The sequence below is a fragment of the Telmatherina bonti genome, assembly GCF_933228915.1.
Source record: "Telmatherina bonti genome assembly, chromosome: 14".
NCBI classification, from domain to species: Eukaryota; Metazoa; Chordata; class Actinopteri; order Atheriniformes; family Telmatherinidae; genus Telmatherina; species Telmatherina bonti.
In genome coordinates this window covers 20,503,022-20,527,938 of record NC_136612.1, presented here as the reverse complement: position 1 = coordinate 20,527,938, position 24,917 = coordinate 20,503,022, and the positions used below count along the sequence as shown (strand labels likewise).

The window sequence follows — 24,917 nt, the reverse complement described above, 5'->3', positions numbered from 1 at the left end:
CTTCGTGCTAGCTGTTTCTTTCTTTATCCACTAAACATCCATTAAAAACATGAAGACATTTCGTTGTTTTGCAAGCTGAAGATATTTTTTACTTTATTTTTTGTCATCACCACTGCTGCAGTGGTAAACTATTCAGAACATATGAATGCTAAATATCTGAAATGTGGCCTTGTGAAAGTAGAAGGGAAATGAGCACAGAAAGGGAGAGGATTAAGCCTCAAGTGCTGTCACATTTGGCTCAGATTACCACCTTCCTGCTCAGCCGAGCACATGGAGGGAGGCCCTGCAAGAAAGAAGCCTGGGAAGACCGAGGCAGAGATGGGAAGTAGAGAGACAGACAAAATAGGAGGAGTCCTGCACAGAAGGGAAGGGAGGGGAAAGATTTGAAGTAGGTGTAAACAGTGTGAGAAAGAAACTGGGATTTCATGAAAACTAAATGAGAAAAGGTGTCTTGGTCTACAGTCATTTGGTAGAGAGTTACTAAAAAAATTCTCTACCAAGAATTCAGGAACGTGCCCAATACTGATTTGTTTTCTTACATACCCGAAAACACATATTTTAAAGTATTTATTGATTAGAAAGAATTGTTTTTTTTTTTTTTTTATTTCTGGAACAATGTTGTTTATTTCTGCTGCTTATATCACCACTGTGTCCAGTTGGAAGCCAGCGGGATGCTTGGGTGTTCTGTTTGCCGCATTAAGTTATTGCATGTGGTCATGAATGACTTGCTTTTGGTGTTTTGTGCATCTTTGCTCATGTACATACATGTTTGCAGTGTATACATGGATCCTTAAAGTTTAACAATGTCTAAGCCAGGGGAGAGTGTCTAATGAGCTGACCGATAAGTTATGGGCTTTTTTTTTTCTTTCTTTTAATAACAGCACAAGGTCCTGTAATGACATGCTTTGCTCTGGTTGATTTGCCGGCTGTAACCATGAGCAGCTGTAACCAGTGCCTCAGCAGGATGTGATCTCATGTTTACACGCACATTTATTTTAAACACACATGCACAGACAAAAAACCCATTCATTCATTACATAGCTCATCTCAGTTTCCTGTCAACTTATCTTGATATTAGTTAACTTGTTCAAGCTGCTTCATGCACATCGGTCTTTGTAAAAAGGAGATGCATTAACTTAACCTACTTAGCAACATTTCAAAGAACATGGGTCTATGACTGATCACACACCCCACAAACAGTTCAGTGTAAAGAGATAGTTGTACAGGAATTTATCTTCTGATGTCAATATTCATGCTGGCATGATAAGTTGGACCAAATTTCATGGTTAGTGTTCAGTAGGGGAGGACATGGTGTGGCAATGCATGCAGAAGGAGTCTTCAGATAAGAAATTCCTGACAAGTACTTCAATAAGTTTACTGTTTTAAATTACACCCATGATCGTGGAACTGGTTGATAGTTAATCCTTGCTAGAGGAGTGTTTAGACTATATAGTTATTATAGTTGGTTCTCCTGTGCAATACAGAAAATTTGATAGAGACGTCTGAGTAAAGATTACTGGATTTATGACAAAACAGCTGTAAAACCGTCAAATGTTAGACATACCAAATGAGGCTGATATATTGTTTTGGTCTCTGATCTTTTAAACTCGACTGGTCAGTATTCTCTTATTACTACCTGTACTTCACATGCGTAGTTTCTATCATGCTTTTTGTGATATTGAACAACAAATGGCATAATTTAAAAGTAATTTACAGCCAAAACACACAATACAAACAGCTGTATCCACTGTGTAAACACATGGATTGTTTTATCCTTTTTTTTTTACTGTATTCATGAATTGTTTTGTTTGGCTGTTTTGCAATTATTTAATTGTCCTTGAGCCTGTTTACATATTAAAGCAAGTAGTGTAAAAAAAATTTGTAAATGTAGGAAGACAAAGGCAGTACATTATCATAAATCATAAAATGATCAGATATGAAAATTTGCTGATATTTTTCTGTGATATTATTAGTATTTTAGACTTAAAACCAGACAAAAAATAGAAGATAAAAATGTATTTCACTAATTTAATCATTATTGAAAGCAATGACTTATTGCTGATATTCTGATCTTGAGCCTGCAAATGTTGTCACAAATTAACCTCAATGTTTTTTATTAATGGGCCAAACAAATAAACTTGTGCAAATATAACTTAATTAGTGCGTTTCTAAACTCATGTTTAATTTTGTTTTCAAAACTTTTAAATTGATTAAGGCTTTATTCTTATATATCCAAAACTAAAGGTTATGTATGTTTTGTCATCAGCTCTTGGCTCAGTAAATACTACTCGTTTTTTTAAAAAAAAAAGAAAGAAAAAAAGAAGCTTTTTCATTTTCTTCACGCTAAGTTTGCAACATTTAAAGATGCCTCATTATCTTCTGATCTGTCTTGTGCTGGTCTACTGAGTGCCACCCTCATTTCACCATTTTACAAAACAGTAGATCTTTTTCACACACACAAAGGCCTTTTTATAAGTCTGTATGAACTTGGCTGCAGACAAGGACTTGTGCTTGTCACAAGGGATGTTAATTATTTCTGCAAGAAATCATTGGGGTTTGGATAAGGAGTGGTGGGCATTTGTACATGACACATGCACAAAGCATCTTTTTTAAAAGTTAAGTGATAATTTTGCTCATTTTATTGCACCCAGCTTTCCTAAACCTGGAGAAAAAACACAGGACTTTTTACATATGGTTTTATTCAAATGAAAGGAAAATACAAAGCCATGAATGAAAAAACAATAGATGCTTGTCAATGAAATAGAACTTTTCTTTGATGCAACAAAAGATAGGGTTAATCAGATGAGTTATAATAATCACAGTAAGACGTTATGTGTTAAATCAGGGGAGTGCATTATTGTATACAATAAGAAGCTGTGCAGTAAAAATACATTTTTAAAATCCTGCTTATGTAAGAAATGAGAATTTTCATAGATTTATCGACATAAGCTGAGATTTAGAAATGTTCTGCATCAGCTCTGTGTTAGAAACTGTCATGCTGATACAATCATTTATGGACTAAAGGTGCAAGCCAGAGTTTTATTTATTTCCACCTTGCTGTTTGTTGATATGATTGATGAGGAAGATGCCGGCATTATTTACAGTATTTACAAAGTTCTGTAAAAACAAAATCAACTGTTTAGGAAAACGTCTCTGAATCAGCTTTAATGTTTCAAAGCTTTGGTTGTGTGATTAATGATTTTTCATTTTTTAATTAAAAGAATATTACATCGGGCCTTTCACTAAAGCAAGAGAACAGTATTTGAAAAAGGTAATGAAGTATGATATTAGTTAGTAAAGACAGAATCCAAAGCCATAAGTGAAAAATAAAATTGTTAAACAAGACAGGGCTCTCATGATGAATCATGAGTCAGTAGTGAGTCACATTATGTAAATAAAATCACAGCCGTGCATTATTGGATAAAAAACAAGTGTTTGCAGTAAAGATTAGCAAATGAAGTAGGATTTATATACAATGATTGAGTTTTATGCACGAATAATGTATAGCTACGAAGCACAGAATGACAGAATAACACCTGTTGGTTGACTAGTACAAAATTTTATCAAGTCATCTTTAGTTAATGTAAAGTTCCTTCTGGCTTTCTGGTTTTTAGCACCACGTTAGTTTGGTTCGTAATCTGTCTGGACACATTTTCTCTTATGTCTTGTTACTTATTCACATTAAGTCCTAAGGCAAAATAAACACAGACAATGAAGATCAATAAACAAGTTATGATGCACGGAAGATCACTTTCGTCGTTTGCTCCTCTAGCATATTGAGGAATGTGCTGGTTTGAGTAAAATCCCCGGAAACCGGCCCCCGATGTGTTTTTGAACTGTAAATTAACAGACATTTCTTGGTTTTCTATATTGCCATTGCCCCTGATTTCTCTTAAGAAGTTGGCAGTGACCTCGTATGTATGTTCTGGATCATACATGCTAGGCCCTTGTCTACTATATGTTCCATAATGCCTTGTTATGTAGACTCTGCCTACCCTTCGTTGAGCACCATATAAGTTATTCTCAACACTATATATGATCCGAGCCTTGTTTTGTCTGTAATAGCTGGTCCAGGGATGGTCAGAATGAGATGAACCTTCATTGGTATTGCCAATAGTGTAATATTTGTGCCCTCCAGGTGGTTGCTCCAACAGCCTTTCATAATTTCCATAATGATGTGAGCCATAACGATCGTGGTCAAAGTTTAGCCAGATGACATCATCATTGCCAATTGTAACATGATTGGCAAACCAGCGAAGCATCTGAAGAATATCTGCAGGCAGTTGCACATCACGGGTGGAGTTTAGCCTTCTCTGAATCCCAAACACTGAGGTCACAACAAGCAACAGAGCCACACAGCAACTTGTAATTTTTTCTGACATTTTTAGAGCCTGTAACAGAATTTGTGAAGTGTTACCCATACTGCACATTTTGTTAGACAGTGTTACATTTACATAGTATTCTGGAAGAGATTAAACAGTAAGATAAATATAGTGTATCAGGATTAATCTAAAATACATTACAATATTAGTTATGGGCCAAGTCACCCAGCCTGATGTCTAACAACATTTTATGCATGTAAATTATTAAACAATATATTTGTCTTATTGAAATTATACTTCATATTATTACAAAACACATGGCTGTCACACTAAATGAGAAAAATGTTTTACTTGTAATACAGTTACCTATCACAATGTCATGTGAGCTTTTTAAATACAGCAGAATAATGCTATGTCTCAATATGTGAACTTTGTCAAGTCTTGTAAACTGGTGAGCTCTACTATCTGCACAGTTTCCTCATTCAAAGCTTATCACATTTCTACACTACTGTATGCGTTTCATTTCTAAAAACAAAAATTAATTAAACTTGAGATGTTTAATTTTTTACCAGTATATTATCATGTTATAACAAAGTATAAGTAAACTTGTAAAAACATTAAACATTGAACCACATGATTGAATTTGTTACATTTTGTCATAACCTGCAGAGTTATTACAAGTGGAAAATTAAAACATAACATTGTGATGTTATACGCTCCCATTTTCCTGTCCTCGGGTGGCAGCAGTAGTTGCCGAGTTGAATTTTGAAGTAAACAAATCTTTCCACTACGAAATAAGAGAACTCACCTGCATTGGTTGGCTGTTTTCAAGTGTCTGCGAGTTTGTGAAAGAGGGAAGTAACCTTTTAGGTTGCTGTTTCTTGAAAATGAAACTAGTAACAAACCCTTCTTCATTAGCATACAGCAAGATAAAAATCTGTGTACTTGCTTCAGTAAAAAGGAATGCTATCCACACTGCAACTTCATTTTAGCCCAGGGCTGACAAGACATGCTTCTATAGAAAAGGGCGGGTGCCATTCTGGTTTGATGTGTTTTGCATGAATAAGGCTGTATAGACACGAGTGCAGAAACAAATTAGAGGGAGCACATTCCCTTTTTCATGAGGACAAAGTTCACCTTTTCAAAATTCTATTTTTTCCTGTTACCTCTATAGGTTTGCTGATCTTTGACATTATTACAACACACATACCTGTCACACTACATGAAAAATATGCTTTACATCAATGTTTTCTTCCTATAGCTTTTTATATTATTACAACTTAAGCTTGCAATGTATGCAGAATATGTTTATCTATCACAGCAGAAATACAGCAGAATCTTGTCATGTCTCAATGTGTAGATCTGTAGCAAGTCTTGTAAACTGGCAAGCTCAGCTGTCTGCATGCCATTACCTCATTCAAGGCTCATCACATTTATACAATACTGTATGTGTTTTATTTTCTAACAGCAAAACTTAATCAGACTTGAAATGTCTCATGTCTGAATCATGTTTTAAGAAAGTTTCTTGGAAAGTGCAACTGTTGCTGCAATAAAAAGATGCTATTCACACAGCACTTCATGTCTTGTTTAATGTTAAGCTATTAACCCAGGACTGATGAAAGAAACTCCTACTCCTATAGGATAAGAATAGGGCAGGTGCAGTGGTTGTGGCCAGTCTGGTTTGATGCGTTTTGCATGGCATGCACAACCCACAAAGGGCTCCATTGCTATAGTTAGGGTGTGGTTATCTCTAATACTATTGTTAAAGTTGTTAGTTTATAGATTTGTAATGATTAACTTTTTTATTGTGCATTCACGTACAATTACTCAGCAAATGAATATTTGCTGTATACTCATTTAAAATTAATAGAGCAGTATAATATGGGGCTGGGCAATTAATCGGATTTTAATCTCAATTACGATCTGGGTTTTCAATGATCATAAAAAAAAAGGGTGCGTTTATTTTTCTCTTTGCAGTTTCCTCTCCTGCTGTCTTCAGTTGCTAATCGAGCATCACTGGCATTGCAGCGCTGTACTGTAAACTCCTCCCACAGCTGCTTTGGTTTCATTCAGCCACTATTGCGAACTTGGCAAGTTTCTCGCTAATTCTGGCGACTTTTTTGCTAAAAGCGACTGGCGACTAATCTAGCAACTTTTACTGGAGTTATTAGAGACTTTTCTGGTGTTTTGGCAACTGACTTGAAGGCACATATTGTTCTGCAGTTACTGTAACGGCGGCCTGTCTCAGTCGGCTCCGGCTGCAGGTCAGTGTAGAATAATTGCAGTAGGTTGTGGAAGTTCACAAATGGTTTATACCATTGTCATGAGAACTGGCTGCATTATTTTTGTAAGTTCAGCCATAGTTTGGCGAGTTAAACACTGTAATATCCCTCCATTACGGGGCGTTACCATAGGAACACGTTAATCAGCTGGTTCAAATCAGGTGAATGAGAGAAATGCTCTGTAGCCTGACAGCGGTTGTTTAGCATAAAACGTACATTGAGGGTAACATAAAATAATTCCTATATAAGTGGTAAAAATGGATTAAACAACTCGGAACCATGCATTAGACGGTTATAATGCGCGACACAGAGTCGTAAACACCACGACCTGCAGCGTTGTTTAAAAATACTGGATAATTGGGTTAAATAATTGAGATTTCAATTTCAGTCAAAATAATCGTGATTTATAATTTTTGTCATAATCGAGCAGCCCTAGTAAAATCTGTTTATTTTTGTTGTTTTTCTATTATTACCTGCATAGTTGCACTGTAATATTCTTTCTTTCTACTTTTTTTTTTTATTTTTTATCATTATTTAAAAATACCCCCTTCACCCATCCCTGATGCACACATTAGAAAACTGTCCCATCCATAAAAAATATCATTATATTGGAAGCATATGGTACAAATGTTGAAGTTAAAAGTCCCATTTTAACTTTTATATTTGTTCAGTCTGACATTATAAAAGTAATAGTGCAGCAAGTCACTTATTAATCAGATAGGGGTACCAAACATAAATTATTTTTAGAATATTCAATTATGGTGAGGGGGGGGGGGGGGGGGGGATTAAATACAGTATCTCACAAAAGTGAGTACAGCCCTTACATTTCTGCAAACATTTTATTATATCTATACATGGGGCGACACTTCAGAAATGACACCTTGATACAATATACAGTAGTCAGTGTACAGCTTGTATAACAGTCTGAAGTCACTGTCCCCTCAGAATAACTCAACACATAGCTATTAATGTCTAAACTGCAGGCAACAAAAGTGAGTACACCCTTAAGTAAACATGCCCAATTTTGGCCCATAGTGTCAATATTTTGTGTATCCATCATTATTTTATAGCACTGCCTTAACCCTCTTGGGCATGGAGTTGACTAGAGTCACACAGGTTGCCACTGGAATCCTCTTTCATTCTTCGATGACATCACAAAGCTGGTTAATGCTTGAGACCTTGTGCTCCTCTACCTTCCATTTGAAGATGCCCCATAGATGTTCAATAGGGTTTAGGTCTGGAGACATGCTTGGCCAGTCCATCACTTTCCATCAGCTTCTTTAGGAAGGCAGTCGTCTTGGAGGTGTGTTTGGGTTCGTTACCCTGTTAAAATACTGCCCTGGGCCCAGTTTCTGAAGGGAGGGGATTATGCTCTGCTTCAATATGTCACAGTACATGTTGGCATTCATTGTTCCCTCAAATATCTGAAGCTCCCCAGTGCCGGAAGCACTCATGCAACCCCAGACCAAGACATTCCCACCACCATGTTTGACTGTCGGCAAGACACACTTGTCTTTGTACTCCTGACCTGGTTTCCACCAAACATGCATGACACCATCTGAACCAAACAGGTTTATCTTTGTCTCATCAGACCACATGACCTGGCTCCAGTAATCTATGTCCTTAGTCTGCTTGTCTTCAACAAACTGTTTGCCGGCTTTCTTGTGCATCATCTTAAGAGGCTTCCTCCTGGGATGACAGCCATGCAGACCGGTCTGATGCAGCGTGCAGCGTATGGTCTGAGCATTAACAGGCTGACCGCCCATCCCTTTAACCTCTGCAGCAATGCTGGCAGCATTCGTACATCTATTTTTCAAAGACAACCTCTGGATATGACTCTGAGCATGTGCACTCAGTTTCTTTGGTCGACCACAGCAAGACCTGTTCCAGGTGGAACCTGTTCTGTTAAACCGCTGTATGGTCTTGGCCACCGTGCTGCAGCTCAGTTTCAGGATGGTGGCAATCTTCTTATAGGCAAGGCCATCTTTATGTTGAGCAACAGTCCTTTCTTTCAGATCCTCAGAAAGTTCTTTGCCATGAGGTGCCATATTGAACTCCCAGTGAACAGTATGAGAGTCTTACAGCAATAATTTTAAAAACACCTGCTCCACATTCACATACTAATGAATCATATGACACCGGGGCGGGAAAATGTGCTAATTGGTCCCAGTTTGGACCTGTTCACTTAAGGGTGTAGTCACTTTTGTTGCCTGCAATTTATACATTATTGTTAACACTCGCAATGTACTGTTTTTAACAGGGCATTAGGGTTTGTTCATATGGAAATGGACACCAACTGCTTCGACTCATATAAAACTTAATATGTAAATGGGAAATGAATTAAGTTGAACCAGTAAAAACAGATTTTTTTTTATTTAAGAAACCCTCAAGAATAATCCAACATAGAACACAATTAAATGACTTTGTCACAAAGTGATTGTCTTTATTACAGCATCTAACAATAAAATATGTACATAGGATGACACAAGCATTTTTGATAGCAAATTCATTCAGAAGAGTTTAACTGGTGATGTATTATTTGTTCCATATAGTGCTTATTCCAATTCAGGGTCCTTGAGATGCTTGAGCTTATTCCAGTGATGAGCAGATGGGAGGTGGAGGTGGACAGGTCACCAGTCTATCACATAGCTAATGACTAGCATGATCAATAAAGCAATAGAGCATAAAGTTTTTTCATACTTTTGTTACAGTTTTCATACCGTCCAGCATGGAGTGCGGGCTTGCTCTTCATCATCCCGTAGTATGAATCGTGCCTGAACCCGAGGAGCAATTGCCATACTTGAGTGATACTCGAAAATATCATAAGAAGAGTCGTAAAAATCTCTTCTTGGGTCTAGTTTTGTTGCCCACTGCCACTGCCACCATTCATAGTTCTTTGTGGCTTTAGTGTCAGAGCTGTAGAAACCAATCCAAGAATTTTTGAATTTGGATCTCCAGTCAGTAAAAGACTTCTCCACAAATAAGCGAGCACAAGCCTTCCCATTTTCTGCAAAAAGTTGCAGGCGTGCCTTGTAGCCTCTTATACTCACTGGTGTGGGATTCTTAAACTCCTCCCCCCTGTCTATCTCCTCTCCGATGCCTGACCAGAAGCAAAACAGTTTCCTTACTTTATGCAGCCGCACCTGAAGGCCTTCATCAAGAGGTACCGATGTCTGATAAGTACCATCTTCCTTGTTCCCTATAGACTTGTAGGTCAAGGCTTTTTCGTCGTCATTGTTTTTATAAAGCACAACCATCACACCTTCTCTTAAATAAATTTTAGGAACATTGTTCCAACAAATGCTGGCTTTTCCCTTTGTGCCTGTCGTCACTTTAAGTATCATCTCGTTCCTTCGATCTATTTGAATACGCTCAAAAAATACAGTGGGAGGATTTTGTCTCCCTTCTGGGATGTTGACAACAAAATCAGGATGCTTGTTCCTTTTCGGCTGAGTCTGCCGTCTGTTGTTGTCACGGTCTGCAGTGGACTTTTCCTGGATCACAATGAATAGTAGTAGTCCAAGACAAGCAAGGTCTCCCCATGAGTTTCTGATGTATCTAAGCTGGGCATCATCAGCATGGCTTCCAAAGCGATATCTGAGATTCATCAGTAAATTCATGTCACTTCCTTCTGCAGAAAACTCTCTGATCTGGCTTAAAAGGCTGTTGGTTACCTGGTAAGTGTGTGTGGGGTCATACCTTGTCCCCTGGTTGTCTGATGTCTCATAATGCTGTGTGATGTAGACTCTGTCTATTATCTGTCCAGATTGCCATACCACACTTTGCTCTCTGACCCTAAATATAATCCGGTCCCTGTTTCTTCCTTCAAGTCCAGCTTGAGGGTGGACAACATAAGATGGAAGCTGCATTGACGTCCTCTCTTGGTTGAGGTTTCCAACAGTATAGTATCGATAGCCCCGAGGCAGTGGTTCCAGCAGACTTTCATAGTTTCCATAATGATGTGAGCCATAATCACCATTGTTCGGGTTGAAGGTCAGCCGGATTACATGATTATTGTCAATATCAACTTCATTAGCAAACCAGTGCAGCAGCAGGAGACTATGTGAGGGCACAGATTGACCAAAGTTGATCTTCTTAAGATCGTGCATTGTATTGAGCTTTTGCACTGCTGACTCAGGGGTCAGAGCAAGGAACATAGTTATCCAGCAACACATGACCAATCTTGATGTCTTCATCATCCTGTAAAGACATATAAAAATGTCACTGTTCATCTTCCAATACTAATGCTTTCATGTGAAAACTGAAAGGACTTTATCAGTCAGTATTTCTCTAGCTCAGATGTCCTCAACTTTTCAGTTGTTTTCTATACTACCTCTTTAGGTTTACTTTTAATTTTTTGTTCATACATATAATGTATCAGACCCCGAAAGAATTTCTGCAGTTTTGCTGTTGGTAATGGGGATCCAAATAAAACAAAACTATTGAATCATGGACAGACACTGCTTATGAAACATTAATTATAAGATCGTAAGTTCTCTGCTAGAAACTGATATGCTCACATTTGGAGGTCTAATGCAAAGTCTGTTTAAAAAAAAAAAAAAAAAAAAAAAATTTCTTTTAAATGTTCCTTTTGAGAGTGTTGCCCGCTTGCTCAGCATTTACAGCAAAGAGGGTGATAACATGCTTTTATGATTGGTTTCCTTCCTTTGTGTTTTTTACAGCACAAGCTGTAGAAATTTTGGTTGCTGAATGCATTTGTAGGAGAATGAGAATCATTTAACTATTGAATGAAGTTCACCAGGGAGAGGTCTGTTTTTAGAGTAAACAACAGCATTTGTAGATACCAAAACACCTGACTAGTAATTCAAATCAAACTTTGGGGGAAAGATAGAGAATACAAACATTCATTTTCAATAATTAACTAATTCTTTTTATATATCTTTTTTTTTTTTACCTTTAATAAATTCTCCTTTTTCTTCATTCTTATGAGTAAGTTAACTAATTTTGGTGTGCTCAGGGTCCCTTTTCTTATGTGGAAAAAGTGCTAGCATAATGGCAGAACAAAAACAGGCTTTAAAAAGTGCTGTGTCATCTTCTCTCATATCTGTCTGACAGAGGAAAAAACATGTAAAAATAATCCATTCTGTCCTTTTTTAAAATAGTCATACATTTTGCTAAAGGTTTTTAACAAATCAGTAGCATTAACATAAAAGAAGAGGGCTTACCTGCTTTAGTCAGCTGCTGCCAACCATCTGATTGTTGTTTGTATGAGAGTGGTGTCTGCTTCCTCTTGAGTTACCGTTTCCTGGATAATGAAACCAGTCTGAGTTTTATTGGCAGACTTATCAGAACGTTCAGTTTTACAGCTGTTTGTTTGTAACTTCCTTCATGACTCAAGAACCTGTTTTGAGTTTGGTTTTTTTTGTGGGGGTTAAGTCGCTGTGTGCCTGTTCAAATGTAAAAAGGCAGATTTATGATGGAACATTTGTTTTAACATTTTAGCAGTGAGGACTTGTGACTTACCTTCATTCTTTAAAGTTCAGCAGGTCTATTCAATGCCCATTTTTTTCTTTCTGCTTTGACTATTTTTTGTGACATGGTTGAATAGCATACAGCATATAACGTCTAACTTTCCTGTTTGTACTCCCTGTACTGCCACAACTCAACCATCAACCAGCAGGAGGTGCTGTCACACAGGTAGTTTTCCTTATACCTGGAGAGTATCAAGTCTAACTATCACGTTTGAGGTTTGAAACTTACAAACAGTAGATTAGCTTTATGGCTCTTTGTAGTATACAGACATACACATGACTTGGTTCAGAGCTGTCGTGAAGCTGTAGAGGCTGTTTCCAAAGCACCAACAGGGTCTCATTTCGTTGTTTACTATAAATCCTCTTAACCAAGGAAGTACTTCCGCTTTTCCCAGAGAGCTGGGTGCCTATGAGTCATCCATAAATACACACACACAAAGTTTTGATTACTTTAGTGGACACTGCGCTGACTTCCATTCATTTCCTGGAGATTTCCCCAAACCCAACCCTTAAACTAAACTTAACCTCACCCTAACTTCATAACTTCATCCTAAAATTATATTGATAACATATTTTGGAACTTGGAGCTCCCGGCCAGAAGGGAAGTCCCTACAGTGCGACTACAATACGGATTCAGATTACACACATGGCCACACATGCCTACATGAGAGCCGACTTTAAATTGAATTTAGAACCTGAATAGAGGCTGCGATACTCCCTTTGGGCAAGGCAGAAAGGGTCTTTTTTTTTTTTTTTTTTTTTTTTAAAAAAAAAGGCACACAAAGGAAACATTTAGTTTTTCTGGGGTCACCACCCACATAGTTCACATGAACAGCACAAGAGCATTCAAATAATAAGAGTGTTGTAGTTACACTGTGTGGAAGGGCTGACGATTTCCACTTCCCATGCGTTGCAGTCCACTATTTACTCCCTCCTCGCTGAATCACAGTAATAAATAATATGCGGAATGCACCTAACTTTTTTCACCTTGTTCTGAATATCATACATTGGATGCAATACCTTTATTTGCATTCAGGATGCAACTGTATTTCTACATGTCATGTTTCTGTGCTGTGACATTTATTGGACAGCTGCAGTGAACAATGTTGGGGGTCAGTCGGGCCGACAACTGCTGTGCCTGCCAAGACATAGTGTCATTTTGGCTAAGCCTTGCTCAAAAACACAGTCCCTTACAGCCTTTTTGCCTTAACATCCTCCCCTGTCTCTTTAAATGCTGTTGTCCATCAGGGAGACCAATAAAGCAGTATGTCAACTTATGTTTGATCTGACAAACAATGGACGACTTGCTCTGCATGCACGCAGAGTTCACACAGGAGTCTGTATCTTATAATAAGGTCAAAAGGAAAAAGCATTTTTTAAACATGAAGTTAAGTGTTGATAATGTCATTCAGTGTTGATGCAGACAGGTAACTGCAGGCTTTAGCTCTATGCTGGGGTGTCTGGTACAACACACTCTGGAGAGTGTTTGGTGTTAAAAAGACAACTTACAATAAAAGCTGAGGAAGCTGGCTCCAGAGAGGCGGTGATGTGGGAAAAGAAAATTTATTGCCCAGTTGGCAAGATGCTTAGCAGAAAGCTTTTCAGACTGTCCACAATAACCTTTTATCTTAAACAACATTTAAAAAAAACACAGCAGGCAGGGCCCTGCTATTTTTTTTTTTTTTTTTTAAAACATGACTCTTAATTATTATTTTGCTCTAAATAAAAACGTAATAAAGCTGTTTGTATTTGTTAGGTTATAATTACTATTTATATTCTCGGCTCACTGTGGCTTGCTTTGTGTCTGACACTGTTAAGATTAATAATCATGTTATAATCTCTTGATATGATCATGTATAATGTACAGACGAGCTTTGCAAAGAAGAGCAAAGCTTCACGTATAAACTAAGGATGTTTGTATGTTTGTCAGTTTTTATTTACATTTTTGGTATCTTGAGTGTAAAAGCAGTTATTTTTTTAAGACTAGATACAATGGGGTTTCAAAAAGGGAGGTTAAAAGGAAAAAGCAAAGAATGACAGGTTGCTAGGGTCGAGGCCCTTAGTTTAGGGAAAATGGAGGGTTTTCCACATCAAGGGCTTATTTTCACTCCATATTTGGTAAGACCTGCTCTTAATCGAGCCTATATGATTTTTGTTTTGGATTTTTTTAAAATGAAAACTACACAGCGCGTAGATGACGCTTTCAACATTGAGGATTGACAAAATTGTTTATCTGCAATATATTCGCCACAAATCCTTTTTTCCAGCCTATTACTGTTTTTTCAGGAGTTTAATTATTCATTTTAAGGTATGCAGGTTTTGAAGCAAGTGTGTGTCCACTAATGTGGTTTTAACATTGCATTCATGCCACTGCACAAGTATGTAATTACACTTCCTGTAAGGATGAAACCAGCTGTTTCCTTCATCTTTAAAATGTCAATTACACATTCTTCATAAGAACAGTGGAAGTGAACAAAGTTTTGTTTTTTGCTGCATTTCTGACAGTTTAAGTGCTTCATATTTCTTACCTTTCTTCATTTCTTAGTAGAAAGTGTCATTGTTAGTCAGGTTACCATTTGAGGAAGGATTGCCCTTTGTCCATTGCTTTATAGATCTGCAATTGGTTGTTTTTCTGTCGTATTAAACAGAATCTCAGTATTCTAATGTGATGAGCGGCAGGTCAGTGTGAGTGAAATGAGTGGGATGTTGAATGCCAATAGCGAGGAGCAGATGAGAGGGTCAGGGCAAGTAATAAGGGTTGTAAATTATCCTGAGAGTTAAAGGGAGGGATATAAAACTGGTCCAGAGTCTGTTTAGAGACACTCACACAGTCTCCACCGTTATTTACACACTACAAACACTTAACATACCCTCTGTCTTTGTTCACTATGATCTCTGCTCAAGTTTTTCTTTTTCGTGTCTGTTGGAGGGGAGGGGAATCACTTGAAGGAAGTGGGCGTATCTTGGTGTTTTACATGCTGAGTCACATGATGGGTTTGGGTGGGAGGGGCAGGCAAGGTTCTGCCACAGCCACAGCAGAGTTTGGCCTCTCACTGGAGCACTTTACTTCAGCAGGGGACGAATCATTTTCACACACACTCACACCCTTTACACGCGGTGAGTGCTTTGCATACCGGGAAGGAGCACGTGTGTGTGTGTGTGTGTGTGTGTGTGTGTGTGTGTGTGTGAGTGTGTTTGTATGAGAAACAGTTGGAACTGAAGGAAGTAAGTTTTTTTCTTTATTCTAGTTGTTTTTCATCTTTCTTTGAAGAGGTGGTTTGCTGTTGAAAGCCCATTTGCTTATTTGGTTAATAGCATTGTTATAAGCAGTTAAAACCAGGTTATTCTCAGGCTTTTCATGTATGATTGTTTTATAAGTCGACTGTAGGAAACGTGGCTGTGACTTAGAGTAGTTCTCAGATTCACAGTCCCGGTGCTACTTTTTGTTTCCTGTCAGGGATTTCTGTTGTCCAATTGTTTTTATTATTGTTTACAACATTATTGTTTTATTCCAATATTGTTGTGTCTCTCTGTTCACTGTATGCTTTGTATTCAGTCTGCATTTGCATAGCACACGCATGCTCTCATGTGTATGTATAGAGAGGCTTGTGCATTCACTGTTTAAATGCACATCTGTTTTTCTTGCTCTTGCTTAGTGTTTCTTGTAAAAACACTATCCCGGAACAGGTAAGAAGCACTGAGAATAGCACAGTCATGGTTAAAGGCTTACATTGTCTGAGGAAAGTTCTTAAAATGAAGTTTTTGTACAGGAAAGTACATTAAAGTTCTAACACCTAATAGTAACTAAAGAGAGTCAGCCACTTTGTTTTTTTTGTTAAATGCTTTCTATTAATTGTCGACCCTTTTTTGCAAAGCCCTGTGTGTGTATAAATAGTTTCTTTTCAAGTTTTTTGTTTAATCTCTGCTCTTTTCTTTCATTTTTCAGCTATTGTTGCAAAAGTTTTGGCTAAATGCAATCTGACAGGAGTTTTTGGGGCCCCGGCCCTGTATCACTCAGGCTTTTTGGGTTTTTCTTTAACTTTGGTTTAAACTGGTGGAATAGACAACCGCCCCTCACCTTTTCAATAAGTTGTCTACTTCTGGTTTGTCTCAAAAGCATGCATACTCTGCCTCTGAGCTGTTGAAAGGAGTTCTGTTGTGGCTTCTGAGCATTGCCAAGCGAGAACAGACTGTGGCCTTTCACCAATGTTTTAATGGGATGCTGAAAATGTCCTCGTTACCTTCTGTATCTTGCATCTTCTTTGTGTGTCTGTACATGTTTTGATTCTGAGTAAGTCAGTGGAGTAAAATAATATATGTTCTGTGGAATTAGTGTCATAACTTCTGAAATGCAAAAAATTTGGTGAATGGTAATCATGCTGTGTAAAGTGAAATTGATAAGGTTTCATTTCTGTGGCCTGACAGTGTACATTCCCAGAATAACTGGTTTTAGCTTTCATCTAAGAACCTGTACATATTCACTGGAAGGCATTATCTTTTATCGAAGTAGTTTGTATAAACTTTAATGAACAATATGCAGTTTTTTAAAAAAATTAAAGAAGGGAAAAAGCTTTAGATTATTGATAGATCAGCCCAGGCAGGCTGTAACATAAAGTTGGATTAACTAGAATAAAGACCTGCTTTAAAGCTTATCCAGTCAGTATCCACTTTAATACATAATACACAGATAGTAATATATTTAAAGTTAAGAGTTGTTTATTTACTGATTATTTACCCGTATCATAAAATGTATTGTGACGCTGAGCCACCAAACATGTTTATAAGAAGACTTAAAGACTTTAAAGATAATATTAATATCATAACATATATAGCCTCATATTTAGCATATATAGCGTGTAGTCTATTACAACTGTAATAGACTACATCATGCGTCTAGGTCCGTCACAATCCATAAATACACATCCTGATGCCTGGAGAACACCTCAGCAACACCCACCATATCACACATGCAGACAGTAAAGTGTGTCAAAGGGCCTGAGGTCTCCTGGCTGCATTGTTGATAAAATGGTGTAAATGTTTTAATCCACATTCACACAACTAATAAAACGGATATTAGCATGTTGCTATAGAAACCTTGAAAGTTTCCTTGTCATGTTGTGTGAAAGCACCTTTAGCCTGTTAACCTGGATGACAGCTCAACTCTTGGTAATGTGAGATGTAATGATATTGTTTGAGAAAAGTGAACATATTTAGATCCATAAACACGAAAAAATGAAAAATGTGAGACTACCTGTGACAGATGTCCATTTGGCATTTATGTTGGTCTTTACATTTGTTAAGGTCAGGCATGTGTGAGGACAGAGGTCAGATTCCTAACCCCCCTCCCCTGGCTCTTATGAACCCAGCCAACTGCTTTACTTGTACATTTTGACTTGGTCAGTTAGATAAACATTGGCTGGCTACCACAGCCTGGCTAATGACATTACCAACTCCTGACAGTGAGCAGCTGGCAGATGATGTCAATCTTATTTATAATTCAACCTCTTTGTAGAGAGCTTTGGAAAACTGACAACTCTGGCGACATTGCTTACCAGTTGCTGTGGGACCGAATATTTCAGAAAGGCTTTCCCATATACTCAACTGGTTTTATGTGAGGAATGTTGTTGCATTGAAATTGCTTTCCATAATTGTAGACGTTAAGATAGAAATGAAACAGATGAGCCTTGGATTGGCTCATCAATGTGTCCTGTTCCTGCATGTGTTCGTGCATTTGGAGTGTTTGTTGATGCATGCATGCATTTCAGAATATGTAGATGAAACCTCAAAGAATGCCTAGGAACCTTTTTATCGTGAGCAGCTTGGTGTCAGAGGCAGCCGAGGAGCCTAGAAAGACAACGGCCCTCTTGTGCACCACCGCAGTATGAAGACCAAACACATTCCTCTGGCAGTCTAGACAAACCTGTGGGCTTCTACTGTCATTACAGCAATTTGCATTTCTCCACTGTCTACAAAGTAACGCCTAGCTGCTGATGCTAGTTTCTAAACATGTATGAAAATACTACATAGTGTGGATATGAAATGCCTTACTTAAACAGAAGAACAAGTTGATGTGGGATGCCCAGGCAAATGCTCACAGTCTAGTACCAGGTGACGCGATGGGTACGTTTAGACTCTGCAGGGTCAAAGGCTACATTTCTCCAGCAATGATGGAACACTCTGGGAACATGGCCTTGCTGCACAAACACTCTGACTTTAATAACACAACAAGCCATGTTTGCACTGCCACCGCACCAATTTTCCTGTTTTATTAAGGGTTACTCTGTCTGTATGTGTGCGCGTGTGTGTAGGGGGGGTAAGAAAAAGAGTTGTGTGTGTGCAGGATTGTTTACGTATGTCATAAACTCGTGTGGTTGGGAGGGGGGGGTGTCTAATTAATTCTGTGTTGGATGGCTTGTAGAACCCCACTTCAAAGTAAATCACAGGTTTCTCTACTGTGCTTAGATCATCTCTTTTTTTTTTTTTTCTTTTTTTTTTTTATTATGGGAAGAGTCATTAGTTGGACTTGAATACAGGAAGTTTTTTTTTCTTTTGTTATTGAATTCTATAGAATCTGCAGCAACCCACACACTTTTCTGAGGAAATAACTGAGCTGCAAAACAAATCTAGCAAAGTTATGAGTCTTGAATGCAATCTCCCTTTGTCCTGTGTGATAATGTGAAGAAAGCCTAAAAGCAGCAGATATTTTTAGCTGAAGCTAAAAAAAAAAAGAAAAAAAAAAATTAAAAAAAAAAAAGTTTTTAGTGGATCTTTAAATGTGTTTTTGACTTGGTCCTCGACACAAGCACTTGAGACGCATGAGTTCTGGCTCCCTCTTTCACTTAAACACATGGTGAAATGTGGAACATACTGACAAAATAATGTGATGATAAAACTGATTTTAAAAGAAGGGATTCTGTATTATGTCTTTTACATTGGTGGCTGCAGACTGATGGACATTTTACTGTTAAATATATACTGTGTTGAAACCATATGAAAGAAGACATTTCTGTGATTTGTATTCCATCATAGGAATGAGATGGATGAAAATGACTAGTCTTTCTCGAAGCAGTTTTATTCTTGTAATGAAAACATCAGGATGTATTATTGCTCATTAACATAGCAGAAAATAGGTGGATTCATAATGTATCACCGAGTTGGTCTAAATAAAGGGAAGTGCTTTGTAGGTTCAGAGTGACTCACTGTCCTAGATAACACTCTTTTCTTGGTCCAAGTTTCCAGCCCATTTCTCTCTCTGAATTCCTCTCTTCTGATTCAACCCAGTTTGTACAGAGGGTCAAACCACTGGCTTGTCATAAGGGAAATAACCTCAGTGCAGCTTCTTTCCAACCTAAACTGGAACATGACCTCTGACCTGTTCGCCACGCTGTCAAGATCAACACTCTGGACAGCTGTGGCATGGGTCGGTGGTTTGGGCCACAGAGCCACTAAGCACATAAAACACAGTCAGATTTCTTCACCATTCCCAGTTGTTTTTTGTGCCTTTAGTGAAGACAGTTTTGTGAACAGGGACATGTTTAGCTGGTTTGAAATGTATTTACATCCTGGTTTAGAGGCCTGTGTGTAGTTAGTGAGGAATGCCTCGGGCCCAAAAGTGGAATAAATCACAAACTCAACTGTCCACACAGTCTTTCCTTTTTCCTTCCCCCTCCTCCATTCTGCATGCTTTCCTGTGTCCTCCTTTCACTGACCTTTATCTTTTTTTACCTCCCCCATACTGAATGATCCTCTTCCTTTTTGCTGCTTTACTTTATCTCATCTTTACCCCCCCCCCCCCCCCCCCCCCCCCCCGCTTCTGCTTTTCTTTCTTCATACCCCTTTCTCTTCTCGGCTTTTGTTTTCCCCTCTATTCTGAAAAATGCTTTGTGGTGTAGGAGATTGTTGGCTGTATTTACAAAAAGCAATGCAATCTGATACTGCTGGGAGGAAAAAAAAATCTTTAGTGACTGTAATTGAAAACAGCATAACAGCAAGTCCATGGAGTCCTTCTCTGCTTTGCAATTGCTGAAATTAATTTAGCCGTCTTACGGATTTAAGGAAACCCAATAACCTTGACATCCCCTAATTGGACCTCGTAGAAAACCTTCACAAAACTGGACTGAGGGGCCATTTACTCCTTAATAAATGGCAACTGGTGAAAATGTAATCCCTCTGAGTTTTGTTTTTTTTCTAACTGCAAACATTGCTCTTCAAATGCTTCTGAAAAACATGAAAAACTAATTTATAAATCAGTCACAGCCTAAATGAAAGACACTGAAATGTGAGCTTCAAAACAGCTAAACTGGTTGATCAGATTGATAATATTTATAGGTAATTGCAAAATGTGTAAATATTCTACAACTTTCATGTCACTTTCAAATGTTTTAAATGTGACTGGTACATTAACATAAAAGGCATCTGTTTATTTTGCCCTTTGAACCTCAGATGAAAAATCCCAAAAAGTCAGAATTAAGAGGAGGAAACTGCCTGAGATGCCTTTTTAAACACTGGAATTTGTTGACCTCCAGATGTGAGTTTCAATTAACTCCCAGCAAAACCGCTCACCAAAGGCTGCTCGGTATGCTTAAATGTCCACCAAACATAATCCAAAGCATTATTTCTACATAAAGCTGTCCTTTACATCCCAGTTTAACCTAACAGCCACCACTTTTTTTGCAAACGGGTCACTCTGTTTGGGCTAATGGCCAGCAGCTGGTTTGCTCCCAGTCCAAGATATTTTACAGATGGAGGTCAAGTGCTTTTAACATTTATATGACCGTGATCCAACTGCTTGTCTCCTGACACCTGTATTTATTGGCCAAGACCCGCTAGAGAGCTACAGTACCTCATAGATGAGCTAAAGGTGCAGAATACTTCTCTGTCTGATAAATGGTCAGTGTATCCAGATGGAGGCTTCTCCAAAGTCCTCCACCATTCTGGTTCCACTCACTCCCCAAACAGCTCTAACATTGTATACTTCACTCGCAGCTTGACATTCTTGTATCAACATCTCTACGTTGTGAGACGTGTTGCTTACTAAAGCTGAAGACAGCTTACTACCTGTAAAGAAAGTGATTTATTTTGGTTTTTCAGTAAAAACTAGGTTTCCCACAGTTGTGGTCAAGGACTTTGTGGCCCTTTGTGTTATGTGTTTGCCAAGTTGTTTACAGTGTTTGACATGACTTTGACTAGGGAAAATTGGTAGTTTGCATTCTTGAAGGACGGTAAACAGTGCTTTTAAGATTCTTTGCTGCTCTGGTTTAGTTACTGGCTACACCTTACTGTCACCTCTATTTGCCCTGTTTCTTGTTGGCTGTAGGATTTTTCCTCACATACAAGGAGATTACTGCATGTTTATTTTTTCTTAAAACAAACAGGCCATGTGTTGACACAGTAAATTTGGTCTGTATTGTTCACTGAAACATGACACTTATTTCAGGAAGTCTTTATACCAACTGCAAACACTGACTTCACAAAAAGCTTAAAGAAAATTCAATGGTGACCAGAGGTTAGGGGTTAGATAACAAAATGGTAAAAATCTTTGTGGCACATTATATAGTGTTTTACACATTTAATTAATCCCAATGACACTGTTTATCACCCATGTTTATTTAAAATTCACTCATCACAAAATTGAGATGCCTACTTAGATAATCAAAAGAATCTTAAAATTGTTGGCATTTTGGCAACACTGGGTTAAGTAAGACATATTGCTGCAACAAATATACTATAAATTTACATACTAGTATCTTTCACATTTGGTAAATTAAATGGCAAGCAGAATCAAAGATGCTGCCTTAATCATGATAGAGAAACAGTAAATCCAGTAAACACTGGAGAAGTTGTATAGCAACATTATATGTAAGAGTTTAGTAGGCGTAGCTGTTAATGTGTGTTATCTGAGGCTGATGCTGTATCTCAGATGTCTGTTAAGCTCATTCTTTCTATCTCCATTTACTTTGGTGCTTGGCTGGTATTGTGCCTCTGGTGAAACTGTTATTATAACCTTGCTTGACAAGGTGTGTTGGCCCCACAGATCAGAGAGATAGAATTGACATTGGCAATGGCACCTAAAGAAAAAAAAAGGCTTTTTGAGAAGAAGATGCAGCTGAAGCAGAGGAGTAGAGGAATGAAGGGCAGAAATTAGTTTCAAACAAAAGAGGAAAACAAATGGAGAGAAGAGTGAAAATCTTTTCAGATAGAAATGGAGAGATTGAGAGGAAACGAGAAGCAAAGCAGAGGCATGGGAACAAAGGAGGGGCAGAGAAAAGGTGAAGGGCATCAAATCACATTAAGTTGCTGACTGACCATTGGAACAGGATGGGGAAGCAGCAAAGGAGGCCACACGAGCTGCTTCCATAGGTGGGTGTCTATGACACGTGGATTCACACAATGGAGTTTATTATTAAAGTAAGGCTTGACATTTTGAGTTTTCACAGAAGTGTAATTCTTCACTGATTGCTTTTTCTTTCAATAATCAGTCCAGTATGCAGACGTTTCTACAGCAATGGTACTGGTCCCAGCTGGTTTAGGTGATTTGAGTGAACTGGCTTGTTTTCTGTACTACTTCATCTTGAGGAAGGCAGGAATCCAAAACTGTTCAAATCTTGGCTGGCAGTGACTTGCGTGCATGTTCACGTTTGCATGTGCTTGTCCTTGTGTTGCCTACTTGTCAGATATGCCATCAGATGAAGGAAATGTGATTTGTTGAGGTTGTGAAAGCCATCATGCTTAAATGCACAAACTCCAGCATGTATTTTGTTGATTCTGTGTGCATGTGTGAGGCAGCTTAGCTGGGAGTAGATCAGGTTTCAGACTCTTCCAACCTCACATCAACAGGACAGCAGTGCAGCTCTATAGAGAATGAGGGGATGGGAGGCCTTGTGAAGGGTAACAGCTACATACAGACACACAGATATAAACACTGTCATCTGAATCTCTAACCTAAGAGGACTGAATACGTTGTTACTGAGAGACATGAATATGCTCTGCATGTACAAACTTTGAACGTAATTAAAGTTGAAATTTTTTCTCATAAATAGACATACAGTGGTTGGCTTTCCACAGGAAGGCATTAAGCCAATCATTATCAAAACAAAGTAACCGCCTGGAAAGTCTAAAGCCCTTTAATACGAGAGAATCTATTTTCTAATAGTAGTTTTCTAATAGTTTTCTCTTGTTGAAGTGAGATCAGGCATCACTCCTTTTTTTAATTCACAAAGTGTTTCAGCAGGATTGTAGTGAATGTCTCAATAGAAGAAAATATCTCAACAGCTATTAGATTAATTAGCAGGAAATGTTATGCAGACATTTTAAGACCCAGCTAACTTAAGTTTTTTGTTATGCACCTTTAGTAATTTTGCAGTCGTGGTTTTTATTGAATTATCTTTTTATCTTATGGCTATGTCGTTTGGTCGAAAAAGTTACTTTGTACACTTATGCCTCAACAATTCCCTTAAAAGTCCCCATCATCCTCAGGTATGATGCATTCACTTTTGTGCAGGTAGATATTTGAATTGAGCAGATTGAGAGAGGCTGATTCTTCATTTTTGGCAGCTGCTCTCCAAAAAACCAGCCGACTCTGGTCCTAAATGATTGCTTGCTTTGGCAAACTTCTGAATGTACGGATTCCTGTCCATCTTGGCTTCACATTTTTAATTTAACTCATACTAAGCATAGATGTGTGTGTATATATTTCTGGAAGGAGCCAAACATCCTTCACACCATGCCTAGGATAAGTTATATCTTTTGTCTTGCCTGAACACATCATTTAGGCTTCCTTGGGTTACCTAAGGTGGTAAATACATTGTAAACATTATAGACCATTCTCAGCTTTTTGTCATTAATCACGAGGTTTGAGCATTGATGTTCGTGCAAAAAGATAAAGGTGGGATACTGTTAGTGGCTCGCTGCTATTGACCGTGCCAGAAAAAAATGCTGTGGTCCTTCTGTGTGTTTGGATGTTCCAACTGACATTGCAATAACAGGATTTCTTTTTCCAGACTGCCCACTGACCCTGAAAGCTTTGCTAAATGAGTTCCTGCCATCATACAAGATAACTGGACATGCTCTTGGCTGTGTAGCAAGCACTTTGAATGAATTTTAAAAATCTTAAATTTCTGTCAGTGTAAATGCGACTGCAGTGAAGTTGATTAGAAATTAAATAAATTCAACCTTGTAAATGCAAGATATGGTGACCACAGAATCTGTGTTAATAAACAATCACAGGCTTTTATTTTCTTCTTATGATGTCCCTAAACAGTCATAAAATATCAATGTTTTCTCACAGCAATTGAAATGTTAACACCTAAATAAGATCAAGATATCACCAACGTTGTTCTCTCCAACTCCAGCACACCTGATGCAGATTATCTGAACTGCTCATCAAGTAATTTGCAGCATTTGAGTCAGGTCTGTTAAAGTATTGACATGCAGGGAAGTGGTCCCACAGGGCCAGGACTGAGAAACACTGTAAAAGATATCTGCGTCTGCTGTTTTGTTGTTTTTTTTTGTTTGTTTTTGTTTTTGTTTTTTTTACTTATCTTTGACATAAAGAGGAAATACTTTCTATTGCTGAAGGTCTGATACCCATCCTGCCACAAAATATTTATAAGCCTCCAACAACTTGTAAGCTTTTAATTTGGCCCCTGTGAAGTGGGACTATTTATTAATTCGGAAATTGTACATGAGCTACATTGTGTTGCAAAATCTCCATCAGTTTGCAGTTTCAGATGTTTGTAAACCAAGATTTTGGAAAATTTTACTGCTATTGAGCACCAACAAGTACACACTTTTAAAAATGTATTGCTATCTGACCATAAATG

The 24,917-nt window shown here is 38.1% G+C and overlaps 1 protein-coding gene across 4 annotated transcripts in view; it reads left to right on the top strand.

Annotated features, from left to right (window-relative positions):
* The window catches only part of septin9a (septin 9a), a 57,543-nt gene that overhangs the window by 21,179 nt on the left and 11,447 nt on the right, over positions 1–24,917 (top strand). The window contains exon 1 of one of the 4 annotated variants that reach the window (XM_079253483.1): positions 15,138–15,213. The exons of 2 other annotated variants lie outside the window; for them this stretch is intronic. The gene's annotated coding sequence lies outside the window, so the exon portion shown is untranslated. Of the gene's footprint in view, positions 1–15,137; positions 15,322–24,917 lie in introns of those variants that run through there. One more of the 4 variants, XM_079253482.1, reaches the window with a different exon arrangement.